Below are 17,091 nucleotides of genomic sequence, written 5' to 3' on the forward strand. Positions count from 1 at the left end.
ACACAAGCGCATGCACCGCCTCGCACTACGAGAGGTAGAAGGTCCGTAAACTGGCCGTGGGACCATCTCAGAGGCCCGCATCTGAGCCAGCAGAGAGGCTAGATAACAGACCACCTGCCAGAAATTATGCCCTGAGAGCTTAGGAGGAGCAAGATGCCCCAGACGTCATCAGGGGTACGTTCTCCCTCTACAATACTCCTGTGCATGCATTGGTGGATCCAGGATCCACTCATTCCTACATTTGCATCAACCTACCCGTAGAAAGGGGGATATTGATAGGGGAGAGTGACCAAGACATTCGGTCACTAATCCATTGGGCCACAGCAGTGGTAGTGAACAAAGTATACAAGGGTTGCCCATGGATTCAGTGGGTATGAATTCTTGGCGCACCTAATTGAGTTACCCTTCCATGAGTTTGACGTGATATTGGGAATGGACTAGTTGTCACGTCATCGTGCAATAGTTGATTGCAAATTGAAGAGAATCTCTAAAAACTTGAGGGTAATGAGATCACAGTTGTGGGGAAAGGACAGATTTCTTGTCCAATGTCATCTCACCACGATTGCAAGAAGAATGATGAGAAAAGGTCATGTGAAGCCTACCTAGCACATGTGGTGGATACTAGGCAGGCTAAGCCAAACTTGAGTGACATACCCACAGTGAGAGACTTCCCAGAAGTATTTCCTGAAGAGTTGCCTGGTTTGCCACCAGAAAGGGAAGTCGAATTTGCTATTGAGACACTGCCGGGTATAGCACCCATTTCCATTGCTCCTTATAGGATGGCACCTACTGAATTGAGGGAGTTGAAAACTCAGTTGCAAGAGTTGCTTGATAAGGGGTTTATACGCCCCAGTGTGTCACCATAGGGAGCTCTAGTGCTGTTTGTAAAGAAGAAGGATGGGACTTTGAGGCTATTTATTGATTACCGGCAGTTGAATAAAGTGACTGTGAAGAACAAGTATCCGTTGCCTAGAATTGATGATCTGTTTGATCAGTTGAAGGGAGCAGGAGTATTTTCTAAGATTGATCTCAGATCAGGGTATCATCAGCTGAGGGTGAAAGATGTAGATGTGCCCAAGACTGCATTCAGGACCCGGTATGGGCATTATGAGTTTCTGGTGATGCCCTTTGGCCTAACAAATGCACCAGCAGCATTTATGGACCTTATGAACCGTATCTGCAAACCCTGCGGGAAAAGAAGCTGTATGCTAAGTTGTCCAAGTGTGACTTTTGGCTGAATGAGATTGCACTCCTTGGACACATAGTGTTAGCTGATGGGATTAGGGTGGATCCCAAGAAAATAGAAGCAGTGATGGAATGGAAACCTCCCAGAAACACAACTGAGGTCAGAAGCTTCTTGGGGCTAGCTGGGTATTACAGAAGATTTGTGAAGGGATTTTCCCTAATAGCTGCTCTAATGACCAAGTTGTTACACGAGAATGTCAGATTTGACTGGAATGACAAGTGTCAGACCAGTTTTGAGAAATTGAAGGCTATGTTGACAGAGGCACCAGTGTTAACACAGCCAGTGTCCGGAAAGGACTTTGTGGTCTATAGTGATGCCTCACATAATGGGTTAGGGTGTGTATTGATGCAAGAGGGGAAAGTGATCGCCTATGCTTCCAGACAGCTAAGGCCACATGAACAGAACTACCCTACCCATGATCTAGAGCTTGCAGCAATTATCTTCGCACTGAAGATATGGAGGCATTACTTATATGGGGAAAAGTGCTACATTTACACAGACCACAAGAGCCTGAAATATTTGCCAACCCAGAAGGAACTCAACCTTAGACAGAGGCAATGGATTGAGTTCCTGAATGACTATGACTGTGTAATTGACTACCATCCTGGGAAGGCAAATGTAGTTGCTGATGCTTTGAGCAGAAAATCCATCACAGCTTTGAGATCATTGAATGCCCGTCTAACCTTGATTCGAGATGGAGCTATTTTGGCTGAGTTGCAAGTGAGGCCAAACCTGCTACAGCAGATTTTAGATGGGCAAAAAGTAGATGAAAAATTAATGGCCATTATGAGCAAAATCCCAGAAGGAAAAGCAACTGATTATGAGGTGAAGTCAGATGGGTGTCTGTATTACAAGGGAAGACTGTGTGTACCAGATGATGGGGAATTGAAGGCCCGTATTCTAAAAGAGGCACACACCAGTGTATATGCTATGCACCCAGGAAGTACAAAGATGTATCATGACCTGAAGCTTCAGTATTGGTGGCCTGGTATGAAGAGAGACATAGCTGACTATGTGACTAAATGCTTGACATGTCAGCAAGTCAAGGCAGAACATCAAGTTCCATCGGGTTTGCTACAGCCTATACGCATACCTGAATGGAAATGGGATCGGGTCACCATGCATTTTGTAAGTGGGCTACCTCTCACCCGGAAGAAGCATGATGCAGCATGGGTAATAGTGGATAGATTGACAAAGTCAGCACACTTTCTGCCAGTTAGGACTAACTACTCACTAGAGAGGTTAGCAGAATTGTATATTAGTGAGATAGTTAGACTGCATGGAGTTCCACTTTCCATCATTTCTGATCGAGACCCAAGGTTTACATCGAGATTTTGGAAGATGTTACATGAGTCCTTGGGTACACAACTCCATTTTAGCACAGCTTTCCATCCTCAGACGGATGGGCAATCAGAAAGAGTAATCCAGGTAAACAATTGAAACCCATGAAATTGATACAAATATAGAACTGAAATGATAATAATAACATGAAATATTTTTCAGGTCCTTGAGGATATGCTGAGGAGTTGTGTCATTGAGTTTGAGGGAAGTTGGGATAGATACCTCCCACTGGCAGAGTTTGCATATAACAATAGCTACCAAGCTAGCATTCAAATGGCCCCATATGAAGCGCTGTATGGGAGAAAATGTAGAACTCCAGTGTGCTGGACTGAATTGGGCGAAGACAAACTGGTAGGGCCAGACCTGGTGAAACAGGCTGAGGAGAAGGTGAAATCAATCAAAGCCAACTTAAAGGTTGCCTCGCATGCATGTAAATCTTATGCCGACCTGAAGAGGAAGGAAATAGAATATGTGGTTAGCGATAAGGTGTTCCTCAAGGTGTCACCATGGAAGAAAGTATTGAGGTTTGGAAGGAAAGGTAAGTTAAGCCCTAGGTTCATTGGCCCATATGAAGTCATTGAACGTGTGGGTCCAGTAGCCTATAGGCTAGCTTTACCTCCAGAGCTGGACAAGATCCACAATGTGTTCCATGTTTCCATGCTCAGAAGATACCGCTCAGACCCTTCACATGTCATCTCTAGAGAAGAAATTGAAATACAACCGGATTTGACATATGAAGAAGAACCTCTACGGATCCTAGCTCGGGAAGTGAAAGAGTTGAGGAACAAACAGATTCCATTGGTGAAAGTGCTTTGGAGGCACCACAACACCGAGGAAGCAACTTGGGAAAGTGAAGAGACGATGAGGCAACAGTTCCCTCAACTGTTTGCATCAGGTAAATTTCGAGGACGAAATTTAAATTAGAGGGGAAGAGTTGTAACACCCTCCCGGTAACCACTCCGTACATTCTACTGTTCCGGTGACCGGTGTCGGTCCGGACAGCTAGAACGTCCGGAAAAATATTAAAATTAAAGTCGGGAACCATAATTAACTCAAATATTAATAAGAAACACTTAGTAAAAATTTTAGAAATAAAATACAACCAAGTAAAACGAGCCGGTGCCCAAGCGATGGGTAACCGGAGGGAAGTTGCGGTTCTCGCAACGAGGAGCCCTAGACCCAGGGGAAAAATTATAAAATAATTTTTGGGACTCCAGAGAAGGGTAATTGAGGTTCCCATGGCATTAGAATGCCAAGAAAATACCTAGAAAAATTTTTCAATCGGTACAGACGATTTTGACCCGTTAAGCCAAACGGAGGGCATTTTGGTCATTTCGCCTTCCGAGGTGATTTTTGGCCGACTTGTCCAGTTGAGTAAATAATTAATATGACATAAAATATGAATTAATGTTGATGAAAAATTTATTAAAAATGAGAAATGAAAATAAGAAAACAAAAGTAAGAAGAAAAGTAAGTAAATGGGAATTATGATGTCATTAAGAAAAACTATGACCAATCAAAATTTAGCCATTATTTGACTAACTAATAAAGAGATAAAAGAAGACCTAAACAATTAAAAAACCAGCTGCTTTCTTCTTCTTCTTCTTCTTCCTTAAAAACGTGATCCTCTCTTCTTCCTCCCTCCATGAAAATTTTCTTTCATTACCTCCATTTCCCATGAGTTTCCACCACTAAACCCTAACCCCTTTCATTAAACCTTGACCATATCACTTGGAGAAGCTTTTGGCAGCCAAGGAAAGGAAGAAAAGTGAGGTTTAGGGCTTTGGAAATTCTGCCCAAACAAAGTTAGTGCACTTATACCCATTAAACTCTTTAATTCCATGATTTTGGACTTGAACTTAGTAAGATTTGTAGTTTAAATGAACAAAAAACCTATGGGTATGAACACTTCAATTTCGGCAGCCCTAAGAAGAACCAATAAGGGAGTGTTTTGAATGTTTTTAATGGACTTATCATGAGTTGGAGATTGTATTTAAGTTATATAATTACCTAGATGTTTAACTAGGGTGCTAAAGGAGGTTTATGGGTAAATTGCCTTGGACACTAGGGTTTTGAGGCATGAAAAAGTGACTTGGCTGACCAACCTATTAAAGAACACTCTAATGGTCAATAAGTGACCATTTTGGATATGTTGACCATAATTAGAACTGAAAAATGGTAGGGTAAAGTGAAAGTGAAATCTGCCCTAGGACAAAGATAGGACTGAAAATTCAGTCCCTTTGCACAGCCATAACTTGGGCTGTGTTAGTCCAATTGGTGTTTGGCCAATTGGACATGGAACTAGGCTTATAATGGCACATTTTTGCTGAAGAAACCATGCCCAAAAGACCAAAGCAAAGGGGTCAAAACTCAGCCACAATCCGGATACCCTGCACTGAATTCTGCAGAATTTGCCAAATGAATAGTAACTGTTCATTTGGCCATAACTCACTGTAGATTTGGTCAATTGGCCTGAAATTGTTACAGAAACAAGTTAAGACATAGACAAACAACTTTCATGAAGGAACCTACCCCAAATTATGGCCAGAACTCATTCAACCAAGTGACTCAAGTTACTGTTCATGCACTGTAGATATGGTAAATTTCTGCAGAATGCATATCCCGACAGCTTGGGTTTTTGAGCCATATCTGGAGTAACAAAACTCCAAATGGAGTGATTCAAAAAAGGAAATTCAACTAGACAAAATAAGGAACAACTTTCATGTTTTACATTTCTTCAAATTCTAACAGTAACAGTGTCTAATGGAACAGTAAAGTTGACTCACCAAAACTGAAATTTTTTGCTTGTGTGGGTTACACTTTGAAATGGTATTAACACTTAATGCCAACAAGTTTTAAACACCAAATGTGGTATGTTGGGAGTGCCAAAGGCAATGTACACATTTTTATTCCAAAAGTCAACATTTTTGTTGACCAATGATGAATAGTGACACCAAAAAAGTTGAAATTCACAAATTGACAAATTTAAGAGTTTCAAATGCCCTAGTATACCTAACAAGATTGGTTTGGATAGTTTGGCATGCCAATAGAGTTCAGTTAGCAGTACTGCACATGGCAAAAATGTCATTCTATGATTTCATGGCTTTTAGCCATTCTGACTTTGTATTGAGACTTGGCCTTGTGCCTGATATTATTTACAGCTTGTTAGCTGCTCATGCACACCGAGATACATATGTGACCGATGGTGTGACGCCCGAGGTACTAGGTACCCAAAGTGCGGTTTACCGTTATCCATCGATCGCCTAGTGTAGGTTACTTGGGCAACCAAATGAATGAAATGAACCAAGTTACTGAATTAATGTATATATAACCATACCAAACAAATGAATCATACACATTCACTATATATTTGTTTTCTTGCTATTTTCTTTTATTTTATTATTGCACCACTAAGCATTATTGCTTAGCGCGTTGCTTTTGCCACGCGTAGGTACTGGAGATCCTGATCGTGAGCCCAGTAGACCTCAGACTGGGTGAGTCCATCCGGCAGTTCTGCTCAGTGTCCGTGTCACCTCGTCACCTGCAGTGCATTGGTAGGACACTAGATGTCATTTTGTCATTTTGTAATTAACTTTTTATTTTCTCATATGTATTTGGGATTTATGTAATGTATTTTGAGGTTCATGTAAATAATAAAGATTTATGGTCATGTATGGTATTAAATTGAGCATTTAATGGTTGTTTATATATGAGAACCCTGAGAAAGGGATGTTTTGAGAAATGAAAAGGTTGTTGAGACCTGAAATTGACAAATTATTGAGATATTGATATTGAGTTTTATTGATGATGTTGGAGTTGAAAATGAATGAAATAGTATATTGGAAGTGTTTTTAACAGGTTCTGAAGAACTGTTTTCTCCATTTTTAGCCGGTACTCCTCCGGATTTTCCTTAAAATCTTCGGAACTTCAAATGAATAATACTTTTGATAAATAGTTAAAATAAATCATATTTCATAAATTAACTTCAAAAGCATGACACAAATTAAGTAAGGTATATTAGAGTGTGCCAGTACACCGTGTGGCATTACTTACTCGGGTATACTGTACACGGGTAAGGGGTGTCACAAATCCTCAAATGCTCATCATGTTCTTCCCTAGTCTTGGAATTCACCAAAATATCATCAATAAAGACCACTAAAAACCGATCTAAGTATGGATGGAAGATACGGTTCATAAGGTCCATGAATGCTGCTGGTGCATTTGTTAGGCCAAAGGGCATCACTAGGAACTCATAATGCCTATATCGGGTCCTGAATGCAGTCTTTGGCACATCTGCATCCTTCACCCTCAACTGATGATACCCTGATCTGAGATCAATCTTAGAAAATACTCCTGCTCCCTTCAACTGATCAAATAGATCATCAATTCTAGGCAACGGATATTTGTTCTTCACAGTCACTTTGTTTAACTGCCGGTAATCAATGCAAAGCCTCAAAGTCCCATCCTTCTTTTTCACAAACAGCACTGGAGCTCCCCATGGTGACACACTGGGGCGTATGAACCCCTTATCAAGCAACTCTTGCAACTGAGTTTTCAACTCCCTCAATTCAGTGGGTGCCATCCTATAAGGAGCAATGGAAATGGGTGCTGTACCCGGCAGTGTCTCAATAGTAAATTCAACTTCCCTTTCTGGTGGCAAACCAGGCAACTCTTCAGGAAATACCTCTGGGAAGTCTCTTACTGTGGGTATGTCACTCAAGTTTGGCTTAGCCTGCCTAGTATCCACCACATGTGCTAGGTAGGCTTCACAGCCTTTTCTCATCATTCTTCTTGCAACTGTGGCTGAGATGACATTGGATAAGAAATCTATCCTTTCCCCCACAACTGTGATCTCATTACCCTCAGGGGTTTTCAAAGAAATTCTCTTCAATTTGCAATCAACTATTGCCTGATGACGTGACAACCAGTCCATTCCCAAAATCACGTCAAACTCATGGAAAGGCAACTCAATTAAGTCTGCCAAGAATTCATACCCCTGAATCTTTAACGGGCAACCCTTGTACACTTTGTTCACCACTATACTGTGGCCCAATGGATTAGTGACCAGAATGTCTTGGTCACTCTCCCCTACTAGTATCCCCCTTTCTACGGGTAGGTTGATGCAGATGTATGAATGAGTGGATCCTAGATCCACCAATGCATGCACAGGTGTATTGTAGAGGAAGAACGTACCCCTGATGACGTCCGGGGCATCTTGCTCCTCCTGAGCACTTATTGTCACAGTGTAGTGGAACTGCTGACTCAATGGAAGGAACTACTGTAAGTTCTGTCACGAACTTCTTTATCCAAACAGCTTCCTTTGCAGCATCTGATGCAGCAATATACTCAGCCTCTGTAGTGGAATCTGCAGTCATGCTCTGTTTGGAACTCTTCCAACTGACTGCACCTCCATCACAATTGAACACATATCGAGAGGTAGACTTTCTACCATCGATATCTGATTGGAAATCAGAATCAGTATAACCATCCAATTGCAAGTCTCCACCTCCATAAATCAAGAATAAATCCTTAGTTCTTCTCAAGTACTTAAGAATATTCTTGATAGCTATCCAGTGTTCCAAACCTGGATTGGATTGATACCTGCTAGTCAAACTAACAGCATATGCGATATCCGGCCTAGTACACAACATTGCATACATTAAACTTCCAATAGCCGAAGCATATGGAATCCTGGCCATCTTATCTCTTTCTTCAGGTGTCTTTGGAGACATCTCTTTAGAAAGATGGATACCATGTCTCACTGGTAACAATCCTCTCTTGGAATCAAGCATGTTAAACCTCTTTAACACCTTTTCCAAGTATAGACTTTGGGATAAACTAATTATTCTTTTTGCTCTATCTCTATAGATGCGAATCCCAAGAATATAGGTTGCCTCCCCTAAGTCTTTCATGGAGAATGTATTTGACAACCATACCTTTATAGTCGTCAACATACCTGTGCCATTACCCATCAACAGTATGTCATCCACATATAAGACAAGGAAAGTGATAGCATTGTCACTAACCTTCTTATATACACATGGCTCATCCTCATTTTTGATAAAACCAAAGGATTTAATGGCTTCATCAAAACGGATGTTCCAACTCCTCGAAGCTTGTTTCAACCCATAAATGGATTGCTTTAGCTTGCATACCTTGGAACCATCTTGGGATTCAAATCCCCTAGGTTGTTCCATGAAAATGTTTTCTTCAATGTATCCATTGAGAAAAGCTATTTTGACATATATCTGCCAAATCTCATAATCATAGTATGCAGCTATTGCTAATAAAATCCTAATTGATTTAAGCATGGCAACAGGCGAGAAAGTCTCCTCATAGTCGATTCCTTGCCTTTGGCGAAACCCTTTTGCTACTAGCCTTGCCTTATAGGTATCTACCTTTCCATCAGAACCAATTTTCTTCTTGAAAACCCATTTGTTCCCTATAGGTATAATACCTTCAGGTGGGTCAACAAGATCCCAAACTTGATTCTTATACATGGAATCAATCTCGGATTTCATAGCATCAATCCATTTTGAAGAGTCTATATCTGATATAGCTTCTTCATAGGTAAGTGGATCATCTCCATGATCTACTTCTTCATGAGTAGACAACTCTTATTCTTCTTCATGAAGAAAACCATATCTCACTGGTGGGTGAGATACCCTAGTTGTTCTACGAGGAACAGCTGTAGATGTTTCATCAACGATTGTTGGTTGACTAGATGGATCTATATCCATCTGATCTGTTGGTTGGTCAGAATTCTCCAATTCTAACTCTATTTGCCTTCCTTTGCCTCCTTCTTGAACAAACTGTTGTTCAAGAAATGTGGCATCTCTACTTATCACAACCTTTTGTGAAGTAGGCAAATAAAATAATATCCAAAACTATCTTTTGGATATCCAACAAATCGACCTTTTTCTGATCTGGTCTCCAATTTATCAGTGTTCAGCTTTTTGATATAACTGGACAACCCTAAATCTTAACATGCTTAAGACTTGGTTTTCTTCCATGCCATATCTCATAAGGTGTGGAAGAAACTGATTTTGATGGAATCCTATTCAGAATATCCAAAGCTGATTCTAATGCAAATCCCCAAAAGAAGATTGGCATATCAGTATAGCTCATCATACTACGTACCATATCCAATAGGGTACGATTTCTCCTTTCAGATACACCATTCAGCTGTGGTGTTCCTGGAGGAGTCACCGAGAAACAATGCCATGCTCTCTCAAGTATTCATCAAATTCAGTACTCAAATATTCACCTCCACGATCTGATCGAAGAGCTTTAATATTCTTTCCTGTTTGATTTTCTACTTCAGATTTAAATTCTTGGAACTTTTCAAAAGATTCATGTTTGTATTTCATCAAATACAAATACCCAAACCTTGATTTATCATCAGTAAAGCTAATAAAATAATGAAAACCCCCTCTAGCCATTTCTTTAAATGGACCACATACATCACTATGTATTAGCTCCAAAATATTTTCAGCTCTTAGCCCCTGTCCAACAAAGGGTGATCTAGTCATTTTGCCCTAAAGGCAAGATTCACAAGTTGGAGTAGGCTCAGAGCCCAATGAGGATAGAATCCCCATTTTCTCCAATTTTGCAATCCTATCTTCTGCAATATGACATAACCTTAAGTGCCAAATATATTTTTGAACTTGAGTTGGTTTTCACCATGGCATTGCATTAATTTAGATTGCTATACTCTGGGCAGTGGAAACACTTTCTTACTGGCAATGGAAACAATTTCCTGTTGGCAATGGAAACACTTTCTTACTGGCAATGGAAACACTTTCCTTTGCCTTTGTCAGCTTTGGTCTTTGTTTTCTGTTTAGCTATTTTCTTAGAAGGACCAGGAATATGAGGTTTCTTTTTCTTATTACCCTTCTTCTTGTTGGACTTTCCAGCAGAAGAAGATGCAACCAAAGCTACCTCTTTTCCTTTATTGCCTGGCATATTCTTTTGGGCAATAACCAGCATGTTGAGTAAACCAGCTAAGGTGCATTCCTGTTTAGTCATATGGAAATTTGTCACAAAATTTCCAAAAGACTCAAGAAGGGACTGAAGGATCAAATCCGTCTGTATTTGGAAATCCATGTTGAAGTCAAGATGTTCCAACTGCTCAATCAGCCGAATCATCTTGTGGACAAGATCCCCAACATTCTGTCCCTCAGACATCCTCATACGGAATAGCTGTCTAGATATCTCATACCTAGCATTCCTGCTGTGCTCACCATACAACTCTTGTAGGTGAAGGAGGATCTCACTCGCACTCTGCATGTTCTCATGTTGCTTCTGTAACTCATTACTCATGGAAGCAAGCATGTAACACTTAGCTCTCATATCATGCTCCTTCCACTTGTCTAAAGTATCATGTTCCTCTTGTGTGGCCTCTGGAGGTAAGAGACCAGGAACATTTGAATCTAGAACATATCCTATATGTTCAAGGTTCAGGACAAGCTTCAAATTTCTTAGCCAATCAGACAGATTTGGTCCTATCAACCTATTGTGATCAAGTATGCTCGCAAGGATATTGGATGGTGGTGGTTGTTTTGTGCTCATTTTTATCAGAAAATTAACTACAGAAAATAACCAGATTAATTAGTAAATGTATCATGTAATTAACCAAAATGATTATGGTCTTTTAATCAAATTGGTCCTCCCACTAACTTAGCGAATCCTACACTTCCAAAGTAGGAAACGAAAATCCTAGTTGGATGGATTTCTAGTGGGTGATTGAATTCTTATAATTCTATTGATCATCCTCAGGTACATCCATTATTGGAATTACAATAAACTATAAGTGAGCAACTCCTTGCCCATCACATCTCATGTGAGGTTCAATCCTTTACCTAGCCCCTAATGCTCAAAATCTCAGGTACATCCATTATTGACTTATCTTGCATTAGTTAAGTTGATCCCATTGAGCCAGTAATTATGTAAATAATTTTAATGTCCTCAGGTACATCCAATATTGGCCACCAAACCATTTACATATTTACAACATCTCATGCTTAACAATTATTCTTAAGAAAATCTCTTAAATTAATTGCATCTCATGCAACTATTTAAAATGTCTTAAAATAATTGCCCCAATGGAGGGCCTATGTTATAATTACTTTAATTATAGCATATCCAACTTAATCATTTGTTAGGAAGATTTTATAGTCATTCTAATTACTATTAAGGTCTCACTTTGCACATTATCCATTTAGCATGCATATATCATATAATTGCATACATTTCCATACATCTCATGCATTCATGGATAAGCAGTAAATATGGTATGATCATGGACTTTCTAAGGGATTCAATTCTGAGCCACCAAGAATTGAATTAGGGCATTCCTAGGTGCATTTCATTCATTCATTTGACAAGAGTTGCTGAAGGAGTACATAATCAACACTTGATCTTGAATTCCTCCCACTGGTCCCACCAATGCTCTTGACCTCCTTGAGCTTCTTGCAATCCAATATTACATAGTAATCCTTAGCATACCAAGGCGAATTTACAAGAACTTAAATAAATGAAATTACAACCCAAAAATTATTACAAACTTAATAATACATGCCCAAAATAAATTAAAATAAATAAATTAATTTACAATCCCAAAGAAACATAAAAGAAATAAATCCAATCACATTGGTCTTTTATAGTCCATGATCATTCATCATGCATATCACTATTTAACAATTAAATAAAACATACATACTTAAATTAAATTGAATATCTCATATTCAACTTAAAAATCCAGATTTGAATATGATTTAAATAAATTTAAAAATTCAGATTTGAATCTCATTCAAACAAATTTAAAAATTCATATTTGAATCACATTCAAACAACTTCAAAAATTCAGATTTGAATCACATTCAAACATTTTTTAAAAAATCAGATTTGAATTACATTCAAACATTTTTTTAAAAAATCAGATCTGAATTTTATTCAATCAATTTTAAAAAATCAGACTTAAATATGATTCAAACAACTTTAAAAATTCAGATTTGAATCACATTCAAACAATTTTTAAAATTCAGATTTGAATGACATTCAAACAATTTTTAAAATTCTGATTTGAATCATAATTTAATTGTGTGATTAAAAATCCTAATTAAACATTTTAATTAGTCATATGATGAACCTTTCATCATGCAACAATTGCAGAATTTAATAACAACCATGCGCACCATGATCTTCCAAAGCCATGCGCACCATGTTGGAGTTCATCAAGCATGCCGCCACACCTCTTGATCCAACTAGCAATGGATCAATCATCTCATTATCAAATCACACAATTAAATCATATAATAAACAATCTAAATGGCAAATATAGTGGCTCTGATACCATTTGAAGGAACGGAAGCGTGAAAAACACAAGTTTATACCATTGAATTCAAAAATTTTCACCTAGGGTCACATGCATCATGCAAGATTTATTTTTATCTATTTGATTTCAATGATAAACAACATATTAAAACTCTTTTAATATGTTTTTGGATCTGTATTTTCCATTTAAGATTTTAAAATTAATCAGATTAATTTTAGAACCCTAGATTAAATCAAGAACGATTGCACTAACCTCTTGATGCAATCGCAATGCGTCTGTGCCTTTGAGATTCGTCTTCAGGACACCAGATGTTGTCCCTCTAGCTTGTCCACACCAAGAACACCTATGGCAGCCCTTCAACAGCTTCTAAAGCCTTTTCTATTAATTAGAAATTCAAGTTCTGCCTTTTAAGATATTAGTGATGTAAACAGGACACTAGAAACAATTTCTAGTGTTCTTAATTCAAGAGATTGATGGCTAATCTCTTTGAATTGATGAGAGATGAAGAAGAATAGAGGGAGGGCTGCAAAATGGCATGACCAAGGAGTGTGGCTGCTGGTTGTATTTTATTTTCTCATAACAACACTTAAATAGCTAGGTTAACACATTAAACACTTGCCACATGTCACCCTTTGATTAGCTCTAGGTTTAAGTGACCCAATCACATTGTGCCAAGTGTCAAACCTATATGGAATCTTGATTTTAATCATCTTACATGATTAAAAAATATTTGGCAAGCTTATGTGTTATGCCATGTGTCACCATCTCATGGTGCCACGTGTCACACAGCAAAATGACCAAAATGCCCCTGTGTCTTAATTTTGAGTTCTCAACCCAAAATAATTATTTTTCTTCTTCTAATTAATTTATATTAAATATAAATTAATTAATTAATCTCTATTAATTAATTTCTAATTAATTAAATTCATATTTAAACACTTTAAATATAAATTTAACTTATATTATACATCCAATAATCTAAATTTGGTTTTAAGTCATGCTAGGGACTTTGCAAACTAATTGCAAACCAAACCTATTTAATTAATCAATTAAACTCTTTAATTAATTAATTAAATCATATTTAATTAGGTGATAACTTGTGTATGTGTGTGACTTACTAGGCTCATCACTAATTGGCAATGAGACATGATATCAACTCCTAATATCATCAGAACTCTTTCTTACCATAAATGATTTCTCTAAATCATTTTATGAACCTCATAGACCATGGTTAACACCTAGCATAGGATGCCATGCCCACCCAATTAGTAATAAGGTTTGCCTTAAATGAACCTATAATCATATGTTACCATGCACTAGAATCTCTCTGTTACAAAATCCCAACTCAAGCTGGAGTCATGGTTTATGTCAAACTCCATTTGCTATGAATATTATGTTCTCTTTTAGTTCCAGTTCTTGATTAAAAAGATTTTCTCATCAGAAACTCTTTTCTGAATAAATCTATCTGTCCTGGCCAGGAACTTGAAACATCAAGAACAATTAAATGAACATAGGATTTTATCTCTATTTACTTAGAGGAACAGATTCCATCTTGATCAACACCTACCTCCATATATAACTAGTAAGAGCCAACACATGCCCATATACCCATACACAGTACAAGTATGAAATCAGTATCAAACTCAAACTACCTATATACAAGATAACTGTGCTATCTCAGGTCTAAAGATTATATGCACTGATATGATTTATGACAAAACATTTACAAGAGTAAACTCTATGTGCTTGTCATAAGTGTCACTGGTTCGGCCTACTTATCATTTACAAGTGCCTATCATGTTTGTTATATGGCATGAGACTCACCATTCCATCTCATTTATATCTCATATGAATAACTTGGGAACAAACATGAATACAATCTTTCTGGATAAGTCATGTCCTTATTATGAAGTATCCTCGATTGTGAACCTATTTATGATACTTTGTGCTAGAAATATTGTCACTCATATTCTTAACAACTTAAGAATAATATTTCTAACAAAATATCAATGGACCTTTTCTATTACACATAAATATATTATGTAAACGGAAAAGTGGAAATGCCTTTTATTAATAAAAATATGTACAAGATACATACTAAATGATATGCTCTAGGGCATACTACTAACACATTGAATGTAATTGTAATCTGCCAAAATGACCTATAATATGTTGTCAATTATGTTTAGGTTGTGGTACAACCAGAATTGGTTTAAATGTTAAGTTTGGTGAGTGTTAAAAGTGATGCTTGATGTGTATGCAAGAATTTCAATAAGGCAGTTTGAGTTTTAGGCCTAGAACTTTAATTGTGTGGCTCCAATTGGTATGAGACCAATTGGAGGTGAAACTAGGCACAAAATGTGCCAACTTTCATGAAGGAATCTTGCCAAAATTCTGCTTGCAAGGTAGCTTGAAAAATGACCAAATCTGGATTAAGTGCAAATGAGGCCTGAAAATTGACCATTTGGGCAGCAGTTAGTGTTTAGGTCATAACTCACTCAAAACAGGTCCAATTGAGCTGAAATTTTAACCATGAATATTTAAGACCCATATCTACAGGTCTTATGAAGACACTAAAGCCCATAAATGACCATAAGCAAGTCAAAAAGCTTGCACAAGTTCGGGTCCAAAAACTGGCCGAACCTAAAATGACCTAAAGTGACCTAAAATGACCAATTTTGGTGCAATTTGACCAGCAATAGTAAAATGACCATAACTTGGTCTACATAACTCAGAATGACCTAAAATTTTGCCCCGTGTTCCATAAGACATAGATCTACAAGTTTGTAGTTTTGACCAAAACTCGAAAACCGAGGGAACTAGGTCGTCCGGCTAGGTCAAACTAGTATCCCGGAATCCAGCAAATTGCAAGAAAATGCAAGATACATGGAAATGAATTTGGTAACATGTACCAACCCTAAAAGACTATTGAATGTGACATATTAGTGACATTAAAACCGAATTTACCTAGAACGCATCGAGGGTCGACATATTAGGTTGACTAAGGAAATAATAGAATTCGACAAATTAATTATTGAATCTTATTCTTAGAGACAGTTTAAATGAGTACTGAAACACTTCAAATTGTGTTTCTCAGTTAGCAAAGACTCAAGAAAGGGGAAGGAAACACTGAGTCAGAGCCAAGAAACAGTTATCAGAGGTTTGTGCACAACTAGTTTTTAACTGATTTTGTTTGAATATTTCATATGATTAAATGACATATTTTCTTATGTATTATCTTTAACAAGCATTGGATTTAATTCAATGATTATTAAAATATTTATAGTATGTATGAATTTAGCTTTGTGAAATGGTATTTCCACAAGTATTAAGCATTGTTATGGATTGAATAAATTATGTTTTGGAAAATTGTGATATAACATGTTTTGAATTGTGATGGTAATTTTCATGGAAAAATACAAATTTATGATTTGAATTATGATGAGCATAAAAATTATTGGATATTGGAATTGAATTTGAATCGAATTATATTGTGATTTATGCTCACTAAAAGGATTGTGATATTGTTTTATATCTCACTATAGATGCTTGACTAGGTTATTACCCGTCTCTCTCATTTGTTGAGAAGATAATGGAGTTAGTTGTGTTTTGATTACCATGGTACGTGCACAGGCTTAGATTTTCCTCTGATTTGAGGTTAGATCTAAGTTTTTTATCGTTATGGTCCTTGCGAAAGATTCATTATTGTGATGGTACTGTGCCAATGATTCGACCTCCCCGATCATAGTGAGTTAGAATCTGATTCGACCTCCCCGACCATAGGGAGTTAGAATCACATCGAATATGGCCCTTTCGGATTAGTCTTGCATAGTTAGTGAGATAAAGAATGATTTTTGAGATAAAGAATGATTTTTGAGATAAAGAATGATTTTTGAGATACAGCATGATTTTTGAGATACAGCATGGTTTTGAGATACAACATGGCTTTTGAGGCACAGAATGTTTTTGAACAGTAAAGAATTGTGATTTCAGTTATGATTTATGTATAATTGATTTTGTTGGAACTACCTTAAATGGTTAGTCATGATTTGATAAATTGAATTTCGTGATCAAAGTCATTTTATACAAATGATTTACATTAATGGCAATGAATATTTTGAGTTTTGGAATTTGACGAGTATTCAGATTTCCAAATTATTTACTGTAA

The sequence above is a fragment of the Hevea brasiliensis genome, chromosome 5, assembly GCF_030052815.1.
Source record: "Hevea brasiliensis isolate MT/VB/25A 57/8 chromosome 5, ASM3005281v1, whole genome shotgun sequence".
In the NCBI taxonomy this organism is placed as follows: domain Eukaryota; kingdom Viridiplantae; phylum Streptophyta; class Magnoliopsida; order Malpighiales; family Euphorbiaceae; genus Hevea; species Hevea brasiliensis.